This window comes from Hypanus sabinus, chromosome 13 (assembly GCF_030144855.1).
Source record: "Hypanus sabinus isolate sHypSab1 chromosome 13, sHypSab1.hap1, whole genome shotgun sequence".
In the NCBI taxonomy this organism is placed as follows: Eukaryota; Metazoa; Chordata; class Chondrichthyes; order Myliobatiformes; family Dasyatidae; genus Hypanus; species Hypanus sabinus.
The window spans coordinates 60,460,443-60,473,566 of record NC_082718.1 but is presented as its reverse complement, the minus strand read 5'-3'; positions in this window follow the sequence as shown (position 1 = coordinate 60,473,566).

Genomic DNA, 13,124 nt, shown 5'->3' with positions numbered 1-13,124 from the left:
CGGTTGTGAGGGAGCAGGACCCCAAACTGCGGGCTGGAACTCGGGTGTGAGGGAGCAGGACCCCATACTGCGGGCTCGAACTCGGGTGCGAGGGAGCAGGACCCCAAACTGCGGGCTCGAACTCGGGTGTGAGGGAGCAGGACCCCAAACTCCGGGCTGGAACTCGGGTGTGAGGGAGCAGGACCACAAACACCGGGCTGGAACTCGGGTGTGAGGGAGCAGGACCCCAAACTGCGGGCTGGAACTCGGATGTGAGGGAGCAGGACCCCAAACTGCGGGCTCGAACTCGGGTGTGAGGGAGCAGGACCCCAATCTGCGGGCTCGAACTCGGGTGTGAGGGAGCAGGACCCCAAACTGCGGGTTCGAACTCGGGTGTGAGGGAGCAGGACCACAAACACCGGGCTGGAACTCGGGTGTGAGGGAGCAGGACCCCAAACTGCGGGCTGGAACTCGGATGTGAGGGAGCAGGACCCCAAACTGCGGGCTCGAACTCGGGTGTGAGGGAGCAGGACCACAAACACCGGGCTGGAACTCGGGTGTGAGGGAGCAGGACCCCATACTGCGGGCTCGAACTCGGGTGTGAGGGAGCAGGACCCCAAACTGCGGGCTCGAACTCGGGTGTGAGGGAGCAGGACCCCAAACTCCGGGCTCGAACTCGGGTGTGAGGGAGCAGGACCCCAAACTGCGGGCTCGAACTCGGGTGTGAGGGAGCAGGACCCCAAACTGCGGGCTCGAACTCGGGTGTGAGGGAGCAGGACCCCAAACTGCGGGCTGGAACTCGGGTGTGAGGGAGCAGGACCCCAAACTGCGGGCTCGAACTCGGGTGTGAGGGAGCAGGACCCCAAACTGCGGGCTCGAACTCGGGTGTGAGGGAGCAGGACCACAAACACCGGGCTGGAACTCGGGTGTGAGGGAGCAGGACCCCATACTGCGGGCTCGAACTCGGGTGTGAGGGAGCAGGACCCCAAACTGCGGGCTCGAACTCGGGTGTGAGGGAGCAGGACCCCAAACTCCGGGCTCGAACTCGGGTGTGAGGGAGCAGGACCCCAAACTGCGGGCTCGAACTCGGGTGTGAGGGAGCAGGACCCCAAACTGCGGGCTCGAACTCGGGTGTGAGGGAGCAGGACCCCAAACTGCGGGCTGGAACTCGGGTGTGAGGGAGCAGGACCCCAAACTGCGGGCTCGAACTCGGGTGTGAGGGAGCAGGACCCCAAACTGCGGGCTCGAACTCGGGTGTGAGGGAGCAGGACCCCATACTGCGGGCTCCAACTCGGGTGTGAGGGAGCAGGACCCCAAACTGCGGGCTGGAACTCGGGTGTGAGGGAGCAGGACCCCAAACTGCGGGCTCGAACTCGGGTGTGAGGGAGCAGGACCCCAAACTGCGGGTTCGAACTCGGGTGTGAGGGAGCAGGACCCCAAACTGCGGGCTCGAACTCGGGTGTGAGGGAGCAGGACCCCAAACTGCGGGCTCGAACTCGGGTGTGAGGGAGCAGGACCCCAAACTGCGGGCTCGAACTCGGTTGTGAGGGAGCAGGACCCCAAACTGCGGGCTGGAACTCGGGTGTGAGGGAGCAGGACCCCATACTGCGGGCTCGAACTCGGGTGCGAGGGAGCAGGACCCCAAACTGCGGGCTCGAACTCGGGTGTGAGGGAGCAGGACCCCAAACTGCGGGTTCGAACTCGGGTGTGAGGGAGCAGGACCACAAACACCGGGCTGGAACTCGGGTGTGAGGGAGCAGGACCCCAAACTGCGGGCTGGAACTCGGATGTGAGGGAGCAGGACCCCAAACTGCGGGCTCGAACTCGGGTGTGAGGGAGCAGGACCCCAAACTGCGGGCTCGAACTCGGTTGTGAGGGAGCAGGACCCCAAACTGCGGGCTGGAACTCGGGTGTGAGGGAGCAGGACCCCATACTGCGGGCTCGAACTCGGGTGCGAGGGAGCAGGACCCCAAACTGCGGGCTCGAACTCGGGTGTGAGGGAGCAGGACCCCAAACTCCGGGCTGGAACTCGGGTGTGAGGGAGCAGGACCACAAACACCGGGCTGGAACTCGGGTGTGAGGGAGCAGGACCCCAAACTGCGGGCTGGAACTCGGATGTGAGGGAGCAGGACCCCAAACTGCGGGCTCGAACTCGGGTGTGAGGGAGCAGGACCCCAATCTGCGGGCTCGAACTCGGGTGTGAGGGAGCAGGACCCCAAACTGCGGGTTCGAACTCGGGTGTGAGGGAGCAGGACCACAAACACCGGGCTGGAACTCGGGTGTGAGGGAGCAGGACCCCAAACTGCGGGCTGGAACTCGGATGTGAGGGAGCAGGACCCCAAACTGCGGGCTCGAACTCGGGTGTGAGGGAGCAGGACCACAAACACCGGGCTGGAACTCGGGTGTGAGGGAGCAGGACCCCATACTGCGGGCTCGAACTCGGGTGTGAGGGAGCAGGACCCCAAACTGCGGGCTCGAACTCGGGTGTGAGGGAGCAGGACCCCAAACTCCGGGCTCGAACTCGGGTGTGAGGGAGCAGGACCCCAAACTGCGGGCTCGAACTCGGGTGTGAGGGAGCAGGACCCCAAACTGCGGGCTGGAACTCGGGTGTGAGGGAGCAGGACCCCAAACTGCGGGCTGGAACTCGGGTGTGAGGGAGCAGGACCCCAAACTGCGGGCTCGAACTCGGGTGTGAGGGAGCAGGACCCCAAACTGCGGGCTCGAACTCGGGTGTGAGGGAGCAGGACCCCATACTGCGGGCTCGAACTCGGGTGTGAGGGAGCAGGACCCCAAACTGCGGGCTGGAACTCGGGTGTGAGGGAGCAGGACCCCAAACTGCGGGCTCGAACTCGGGTGTGAGGGAGCAGGACCCCAAACTGCGGGTTCGAACTCGGGTGTGAGGGAGCAGGACCCCAAACTGCGGGCTCGAACTCGGGTGTGAGGGAGCAGGACCCCAAACTGCGGGCTCGAACTCGGGTGTGAGGGAGCAGGACCCCAAACTGCGGGCTCGAACTCGGTTGTGAGGGAGCAGGACCCCAAACTGCGGGCTGGAACTCGGGTGTGAGGGAGCAGGACCCCATACTGCGGGCTCGAACTCGGGTGCGAGGGAGCAGGACCCCAAACTGCGGGCTCGAACTCGGGTGTGAGGGAGCAGGACCCCAAACTCCGGGCTGGAACTCGGGTGTGAGGGAGCAGGACCACAAACACCGGGCTGGAACTCGGGTGTGAGGGAGCAGGACCCCAAACTGCGGGCTGGAACTCGGATGTGAGGGAGCAGGACCCCAAACTGCGGGCTCGAACTCGGGTGTGAGGGAGCAGGACCCCAATCTGCGGGCTCGAACTCGGGTGTGAGGGAGCAGGACCCCAAACTGCGGGTTCGAACTCGGGTGTGAGGGAGCAGGACCACAAACACCGGGCTGGAACTCGGGTGTGAGGGAGCAGGACCCCAAACTGCGGGCTGGAACTCGGATGTGAGGGAGCAGGACCCCAAACTGCGGGCTGGAACTCGGGTGTGAGGGAGCAGGACCCCAAACTGCGGGCTCGAACTCGCGTGTGAGGGAGCAGGATCCCAAACTGCGGGCTCGAACTCGGGTGTGAGGGAGCAGGACCCCAAACTGCGGGCTCGAACTCGGGTGTGAGGGAGCAGGACCCCAAACACTGGGCTGGAACTCGGGTGTGAGGGAGCAGGACCCCAAACTGCGGGCTCGAACTCGGTTGTGAGGGAGCAGGACCCCAAACTCCGGGCTCGAACTCGGGTGTGAGGGAGCAGGACCCCATACTGCGGGCTCGAACTCGGGTGTGAGGGAGCAGGACCCCAAACTGCGGGCTCGAACTCGGGTGTGAGGGAGCAGGACCCCAAACTCCGGGCTCGAACTCGGGTGTGAGGGAGCAGGACCCCAAACTGCGGGCTCGAACTCGGGTGTGAGGGAGCAGGACCCCAAACTGCGGGCTCGAACTCGGGTGTGAGGGAGCAGGACCCCAAACACCGGGCTCGAACTCGGGTGTGAGGGAGCAGGACCCCAAACTGCGGGCTCGAACTCGGATGTGAGGGAGCAGGACCCCAAACTGCGGGCTAGCACTCGGGTGTGAGGGAGCAGGACCCCAAACTGCGGGCTCGAACTCGGGTGTGAGGGAGCAGGACCCCAAACTGCGGGCTCGAACTCGGGTGTGAGGGAGCAGGACCCCAAACTGCGGGCTGGAACTCGGGTGTGAGGGAGCAGGACCCCAAACTGCGGGCTCGAACTCGGGTGTGAGGGAGCAGGACCCCATACTGCGGGCTCGAACTCGGGTGTGAGGGAGCAGGACCCCAAACTGCGGGCTCGAACTCGGGTGTGAGGGAGCAGGACCCCAAACTGCGGGCTCGAACTCGGGTGTGAGGGAGCAGGACCCCAAACACCGGGCTCGAACTCGGGTGTGAGGGAGCAGGACCCCAAACTGCGGGCTCGAACTCGGGTGTGAGGGAGCAGGACCCCAAACTGCGGGCTCGAACTCGGGTGTGAGGGAGCAGGACCCCAAACACCGGGCTCGAACTCGGGTGTGAGGGAGCAGGACCCCAAACTGCGGGCTCGAACTCGGGTGTCAGGGAGCAGGACCCCAAACTGCGGGCTCGAACTCGGGTGTGAGGGAGCAGGACCCCAAACACCGGGCTAAACTCGGGTGTGAGTGAGCAGGACCCCAAACTGCGGGCTGGAACTCGGGTGTGAGGGAGCAGGACCCCAAACTGCGGGCTCGAACTCGGGTGTGAGGGAGCAGGACCCCAAACTGCGGGCTCGAACTCGGGTGTGAGGGAGCAGGACCCCAAACTGCGGGCTAGCACTCGGGTGTGAGGGAGCAGGATCCCAAACTCCGGGCTCGAACTCGGGTGTGAGGGAGCAGGACCCCAAACTGCGGGCTCGAACTCGGGTGTGAGGGAGCAGGACCCCAAACTGCGGGCTGGAACTCGGGTGTGAGGGAGCAGGACCCCAAACTGCGGGCTCGAACTCGGGTGTGAGGGAGCAGGACCCCAAACTGCGGGCTCGAACTCGGGTGTGAGGGAGCAGGACCCCAAACTGCGGGCTCGAACTCGGTTGTGAGGGAGCAGGACCCCAAACTCCGGGCTCGAACTCGGGTGTGAGGGAGCAGGACCCCAAACTGCGGGCTCGAACTCGGGTGTGAGGGAGCAGGAACCCAAACTGCGGGCTCGAACTCGGGTGTGAGGGAGCAGGACCCCAAACACTGGGCTGGAACTCGGGTGAGAGGGAGCAGGACCCCAAACTGCGGGCTCGAACTCGGGTGTGAGGGAGCAGGACCCCAAACACTGGGCTGGAACTCGGGTGTGAGGGAGCAGGACCCCAAACTGCGGGCTCGAACTCGGGTGTGAGGGAGCAGGACCCCAAACACCGGGCTGGAACTCGGGTGTGAGGGAGCAGGACCCCAAACTGCGGGCTCGAACTCGGGTGTGAGGGAGCAGGACCCCAAACTGCGGGCTCGAACTCGGGTGTGAGGGAGCAGGACCCCAAACACCGGGCTGGAACTCGGGTGTGAGGGAGCAGGACCCCAAACTGCGGGCTCGAACTCGGGTGTGAGGGAGCAGGACCCCAAACTGCGGGCTCGAACTCGGGTGTGAGGGAGCAGGACCCCAAACTGCGGGCTCGAACTCCGGTGTGAGGGAGCAGGATCCCAAACACTGGGCTCGAACTCGGGTGTGAGGGAGCAGGACCCCAAACTCCGGGCTCGAACTCGGGTGTGAGGGAGCAGGACCCCAAACTGCGGGCTCGAACTCGGGTGTGAGGGAGCAGGACCCCAAACTGCGGGCTAGCACTCGGCTGTGAGGGAGCAGGATCCCATACTCCGGGCTCGAACTCGGGTGTGAGGGAGCAGGAACCCAAACTCCGGGCTCGAACTCGGGTGTGAGGGAGCAGGACCCCAAACTGCGGGCTCGAACTCGGGTGTGAGGGAGCAGGACCCCAAACTGCGGGCTAGCACTCGGGTGTGAGGGAGCAGGATCCCATACTCCGGGCTCGAACTCGGGTGTGAGGGAGCAGGACCCCAAACTGCGGGCTCGAACTCGGGTGTGAGGGAGCAGGATCGCAAACTCCGGGCTCGAACTCGGGTGTGATGGAGCAGGACCCCAAACTCCGGGCTCGAACTGGGGTGTGAGGGAGCAGGACCCCAAACTGCGGGCTCGAACTCGGGTGTGAGGGAGCAGGACCCCAAACTGCGGGTTCGAACTCGGGTGTGAGGGAGCAGGAACCCAAACTGCGGGCTGGAACTCGGGTGTGAGGGAGCAGGACCCCAAACTGCGGGCTCGAACTCGGGTGTGAGGGAGCAGGATCGCAAACTCCGGGCTCGAACTCGGGTGTGAGGGAGCAGGACCCCAAACTCCGGGCTCGAACTCGGGTGTGAGGGAGCAGGACCCCAAACTGCGGGCTCGAACTCGGGTGTGAGGGAGCAGGAACCCAAACTGCGGGCTGGAACTCGGGTGTGAGGGAGCAGGACCCCAAACTGCGGGCTGGAACTCGGGTGTGAGGGAGCAGGACCCCAAACTACGGGCTCGAACTCGGGTGTGAGGGAGCAGGACCCCAAACTGCGGGCTCGAACTCGGGTGTGAGGGAGCAGGACCCCAAACACCGGGCTGGAACTCGGGTGTGAGGGAGCAGGACCCCAAACTGCGGGCTCGAACTCGGGTGTGAGGGAGCAGGACCACAAACACCGGGCTGGAACTCGGGTGTGAGGGAGCAGGACCACAAACACCGGGCTGGAACTCGGGTGTGAGGGAGCAGGACCCCAAACTGCGGGCTGGAACTCGGATGTGAGGGAGCAGGACCCCAAACTGCGGGCTCGAACTCGGGTGTGAGGGAGCAGGACCCCAAACTGCGGGCTCGAACTCGGGTGTGAGGGAGCAGGACCCCAAACTGCGGGTTCGAACTCGGGTGTGAGGGAGCAGGACCACAAACACCGGGCTGGAACTCGGGTGTGAGGGAGCAGGACCCCAAACTGCGGGCTGGAACTCGGATGTGAGGGAGCAGGACCCCAAACTGCGGGCTCGAACTCGGGTGTGAGGGAGCAGGACCCCAAACTGCGGGCTCGAACTCGCGTGTGAGGGAGCAGGATCCCAAACTGCGGGCTCGAACTCGGGTGTGAGGGAGCAGGACCCCAAACTGCGGGCTCGAACTCGGGTGTGAGGGAGCAGGACCCCAAACACTGGGCTGGAACTCGGGTGTGAGGGAGCAGGACCCCAAACTGCGGGCTCGAACTCGGTTGTGAGGGAGCAGGACCCCAAACTCCGGGCTCGAACTCGGGTGTGAGGGAGCAGGACCCCATACTGCGGGCTCGAACTCGGGTGTGAGGGAGCAGGACCCCAAACTGCGGGCTCGAACTCGGGTGTGAGGGAGCAGGACCCCAAACTCCGGGCTCGAACTCGGGTGTGAGGGAGCAGGACCCCAAACTGCGGGCTCGAACTCGGGTGTGAGGGAGCAGGACCCCAAACTGCGGGCTCGAACTCGGGTGTGAGGGAGCAGGACCCCAAACACCGGGCTCGAACTCGGGTGTGAGGGAGCAGGACCCCAAACTGCGGGCTCGAACTCGGATGTGAGGGAGCAGGACCCCAAACTGCGGGCTAGCACTCGGGTGTGAGGGAGCAGGACCCCAAACTGCGGGCTCGAACTCGGGTGTGAGGGAGCAGGACCCCAAACTGCGGGCTCGAACTCGGGTGTGAGGGAGCAGGACCCCAAACTGCGGGCTGGAACTCGGGTGTGAGGGAGCAGGACCCCAAACTGCGGGCTCGAACTCGGGTGTGAGGGAGCAGGACCCCATACTGCGGGCTCGAACTCGGGTGTGAGGGAGCAGGACCCCAAACTGCGGGCTCGAACTCGGGTGTGAGGGAGCAGGACCCCAAACTGCGGGCTCGAACTCGGGTGTGAGGGAGCAGGACCCCAAACACCGGGCTCGAACTCGGGTGTGAGGGAGCAGGACCCCAAACTGCGGGCTCGAACTCGGGTGTGAGGGAGCAGGACCCCAAACTGCGGGCTCGAACTCGGGTGTGAGGGAGCAGGACCCCAAACACCTGGCTCGAACTCGGGTGTGAGGGAGCAGGACCCCAAACTGCGGGCTCGAACTCGGGTGTCAGGGAGCAGGACCCCAAACTGCGGGCTCGAACTCGGGTGTGAGGGAGCAGGACCCCAAACACCGGGCTAAACTCGGGTGTGAGGGAGCAGGACCCCAAACTGCGGGCTGGAACTCGGGTGTGAGGGAGCAGGACCCCAAACTGCGGGCTCGAACTCGGGTGTGAGGGAGCAGGACCCCAAACTGCGGGCTCGAACTCGGGTGTGAGGGAGCAGGACCCCAAACTGCGGGCTAGCACTCGGGTGTGAGGGAGCAGGATCCCAAACTCCGGGCTCGAACTCGGGTGTGAGGGAGCAGGACCCCAAACTGCGGGCTCGAACTCGGGTGTGAGGGAGCAGGACCCCAAACTGCGGGCTGGAACTCGGGTGTGAGGGAGCAGGACCCCAAACTGCGGGCTCGAACTCGGGTGTGAGGGAGCAGGACCCCAAACTGCGGGCTCGAACTCGGGTGTGAGGGAGCAGGACCCCAAACTGCGGGCTCGAACTCGGTTGTGAGGGAGCAGGACCCCAAACTCCGGGCTCGAACTCGGGTGTGAGGGAGCAGGACCCCAAACTGCGGGCTCGAACTCGGGTGTGAGGGAGCAGGAACCCAAACTGCGGGCTCGAACTCGGGTGTGAGGGAGCAGGACCCCAAACACTGGGCTGGAACTCGGGTGAGAGGGAGCAGGACCCCAAACTGCGGGCTCGAACTCGGGTGTGAGGGAGCAGGACCCCAAACACTGGGCTGGAACTCGGGTGTGAGGGAGCAGGACCCCAAACTGCGGGCTCGAACTCGGGTGTGAGGGAGCAGGACCCCAAACACCGGGCTGGAACTCGGGTGTGAGGGAGCAGGACCCCAAACTGCGGGATCGAACTCGGGTGTGAGGGAGCAGGACCCCAAACTGCGGGCTCGAACTCGGGTGTGAGGGAGCAGGACCCCAAACACCGGGCTGGAACTCGGGTGTGAGGGAGCAGGACCCCAAACTGCGGGCTCGAACTCGGGTGTGAGGGAGCAGGACCCCAAACTGCGGGCTGGAACTCGGGTGTGAGGGAGCAGGACCCCAAACTGCGGGCTAGCACTCGGCTGTGAGGGAGCAGGATCCCATACTCCGGGCTCGAACTCGGGTGTGAGGGAGCAGGAACCCAAACTCCGGGCTCGAACTCGGGTGTGAGGGAGCAGGACCCCAAACTGCGGGCTCGAACTCGGGTGTGAGGGAGCAGGACCCCAAACTGCGGGCTAGCACTCGGGTGTGAGGGAGCAGGATCCCATACTCCGGGCTCGAACTCGGGTGTGAGGGAGCAGGACCCCAAACTGCGGGCTCGAACTCGGGTGTGAGGGAGCAGGATCGCAAACTCCGGGCTCGAACTCGGGTGTGATGGAGCAGGACCCCAAACTCCGGGCTCGAACTGGGGTGTGAGGGAGCAGGACCCCAAACTGCGGGCTCGAACTCGGGTGTGAGGGAGCAGGACCCCAAACTGCGGGTTCGAACTCGGGTGTGAGGGAGCAGGAACCCAACCTGCGGGCTGGAACTCGGGTGTGAGGGAGCAGGACCCCAAACTGCGGGCTCGAACTCGGGTGTGAGGGAGCAGGATCGCAAACTCCGGGCTCGAACTCGGGTGTGAGGGAGCAGGACCCCAAACTCCGGGCTCGAACTCGGGTGTGAGGGAGCAGGACCCCAAACTGCGGGCTCGAACTCGGGTGTGAGGGAGCAGGAACCCAAACTGCGGGCTGGAACTCGGGTGTGAGGGAGCAGGACCCCAAACTGCGGGCTGGAACTCGGGTGTGAGGGAGCAGGACCCCAAACTACGGGCTCGAACTCGGGTGTGAGGGAGCAGGACCCCAAACTGCGGGCTCGAACTCGGGTGTGAGGGAGCAGGACCCCAAACACCGGGCTGGAACTCGGGTGTGAGGGAGCAGGACCCCAAACTGCGGTCTCGAACTCGGGTGTGAGGGAGCAGGACCCCAAACTGCGGGCTCGAACTCGGGTGTGAGGGAGCAGGACCCCAAACTGCGGGCTCGATCTCGGGTGTGAGGGAGCAGGACCCCAAACTGCGGGCTCGAACTCGGGTGTGAGGGAGCAGGACCCCAAACTGCGGGCTCGAACTCGGGTGTGAGGGAGCAGGACCCCAAACTGCGGGCTCGAACTCGGGTCTGAGGGAGCAGGACCCCAAACTGCGGGCTCGAACTCGGGTGTGAGGGAGCAGGAACCCAAACTGCGGGCTAGCAATCGGGTGTGAGGGAGCAGGATCCCATACTCCGGGCTCGAACTCGGGTGTGAGGGAGCAGAACCCCAAACTGCGGGCTGGAACACGGGTGTGAGGGAGCAGGACCCCAAACTGCGGGTTCGAACTCGGGTGTGAGGGAGCAGGACCACAAACACCGGGCTGGAACTCGGGTGTGAGGGAGCAGGACCCCAAACTGCGGGCTGGAACTCGGATGTGAGGGAGCAGGACCCCAAACTGCGGGCTCGAACTCGGGTGTGAGGGAGCAGGACCCCAAACTGCGGGCTCGAACTCGGTTGTGAGGGAGCAGGACCCCAAACTGCGGGCTGGAACTCGGGTGTGAGGGAGCAGGACCCCATACTGCGGGCTCGAACTCGGGTGCGAGGGAGCAGGACCCCAAACTGCGGGCTCGAACTCGGGTGTGAGGGAGCAGGACCCCAAACTCCGGGCTGGAACTCGGGTGTGAGGGAGCAGGACCACAAACACCGGGCTGGAACTCGGGTGTGAGGGAGCAGGACCCCAAACTGCGGGCTGGAACTCGGATGTGAGGGAGCAGGACCCCAAACTGCGGGCTCGAACTCGGGTGTGAGGGAGCAGGACCCCAATCTGCGGGCTCGAACTCGGGTGTGAGGGAGCAGGACCCCAAACTGCGGGTTCGAACTCGGGTGTGAGGGAGCAGGACCACAAACACCGGGCTGGAACTCGGGTGTGAGGGAGCAGGACCCCAAACTGCGGGCTGGAACTCGGATGTGAGGGAGCAGGACCCCAAACTGCGGGCTCGAACTCGGGTGTGAGGGAGCAGGACCACAAACACCGGGCTGGAACTCGGGTGTGAGGGAGCAGGACCCCATACTGCGGGCTCGAACTCGGGTGTGAGGGAGCAGGACCCCAAACTGCGGGCTCGAACTCGGGTGTGAGGGAGCAGGACCCCAAACTCCGGGCTCGAACTCGGGTGTGAGGGAGCAGGACCCCAAACTGCGGGCTCGAACTCGGGTGTGAGGGAGCAGGACCCCAAACTGCGGGCTGGAACTCGGGTGTGAGGGAGCAGGACCCCAAACTGCGGGCTGGAACTCGGGTGTGAGGGAGCAGGACCCCAAACTGCGGGCTCGAACTCGGGTGTGAGGGAGCAGGACCCCAAACTGCGGGCTCGAACTCGGGTGTGAGGGAGCAGGACCCCATACTGCGGGCTCGAACTCGGGTGTGAGGGAGCAGGACCCCAAACTGCGGGCTGGAACTCGGGTGTGAGGGAGCAGGACCCCAAACTGCGGGCTCGAACTCGGGTGTGAGGGAGCAGGACCCCAAACTGCGGGTTCGAACTCGGGTGTGAGGGAGCAGGACCCCAAACTGCGGGCTCGAACTCGGGTGTGAGGGAGCAGGACCCCAAACTGCGGGCTCGAACTCGGGTGTGAGGCAGCAGGACCCCAAACTGCGGGCTCGAACTCGGTTGTGAGGGAGCAGGACCCCAAACTGCGGGCTGGAACTCGGGTGTGAGGGAGCAGGACCCCATACTGCGGGCTCGAACTCGGGTGCGAGGGAGCAGGACCCCAAACTGCGGGCTCGAACTCGGGTGTGAGGGAGCAGGACCCCAAACTCCGGGCTGGAACTCGGGTGTGAGGGAGCAGGACCACAAACACCGGGCTGGAACTCGGGTGTGAGGGAGCAGGACCCCAAACTGCGGGCTGGAACTCGGATGTGAGGGAGCAGGACCCCAAACTGCGGGCTCGAACTCGGGTGTGAGGGAGCAGGACCCCAATCTGCGGGCTCGAACTCGGGTGTGAGGGAGCAGGACCCCAAACTGCGGGTTCGAACTCGGGTGTGAGGGAGCAGGACCACAAACACCGGGCTGGAACTCGGGTGTGAGGGAGCAGGACCCCAAACTGCGGGCTGGAACTCGGATGTGAGGGAGCAGGACCCCAAACTGCGGGCTGGAACTCGGGTGTGAGGGAGCAGGACCCCAAACTGCGGGCTCGAACTCGCGTGTGAGGGAGCAGGATCCCAAACTGCGGGCTCGAACTCGGGTGTGAGGGAGCAGGACCCCAAACTGCGGGCTCGAACTCGGGTGTGAGGGAGCAGGACCCCAAACACTGGGCTGGAACTCGGGTGTGAGGGAGCAGGACCCCAAACTGCGGGCTCGAACTCGGTTGTGAGGGAGCAGGACCCCAAACTCCGGGCTCGAACTCGGGTGTGAGGGAGCAGGACCCCATACTGCGGGCTCGAACTCGGGTGTGAGGGAGCAGGACCCCAAACTGCGGGCTCGAACTCGGGTGTGAGGGAGCAGGACCCCAAACTCCGGGCTCGAACTCGGGTGTGAGGGAGCAGGACCCCAAACTGCGGGCTCGAACTCGGGTGTGAGGGAGCAGGACCCCAAACTGCGGGCTCGAACTCGGGTGTGAGGGAGCAGGACCCCAAACACCGGGCTCGAACTCGGGTGTGAGGGAGCAGGACCCCAAACTGCGGGCTCGAACTCGGATGTGAGGGAGCAGGACCCCAAACTGCGGGCTAGCACTCGGGTGTGAGGGAGCAGGACCCCAAACTGCGGGCTCGAACTCGGGTGTGAGGGAGCAGGACCCCAAACTGCGGGCTCGAACTCGGGTGTGAGGGAGCAGGACCCCAAACTGCGGGCTGGAACTCGGGTGTGAGGGAGCAGGACCCCAAACTGCGGGCTCGAACTCGGGTGTGAGGGAGCAGGACCCCATACTGCGGGCTCGAACTCGGGTGTGAGGGAGCAGGACCCCAAACTGCGGGCTCGAACTCGGGTGTGAGGGAGCAGGACCCCAAACTGCGGGCTCGAACTCGGGTGTGAGGGAGCAGGACCCCAAACACCGGGCTCGAACTCGGGTG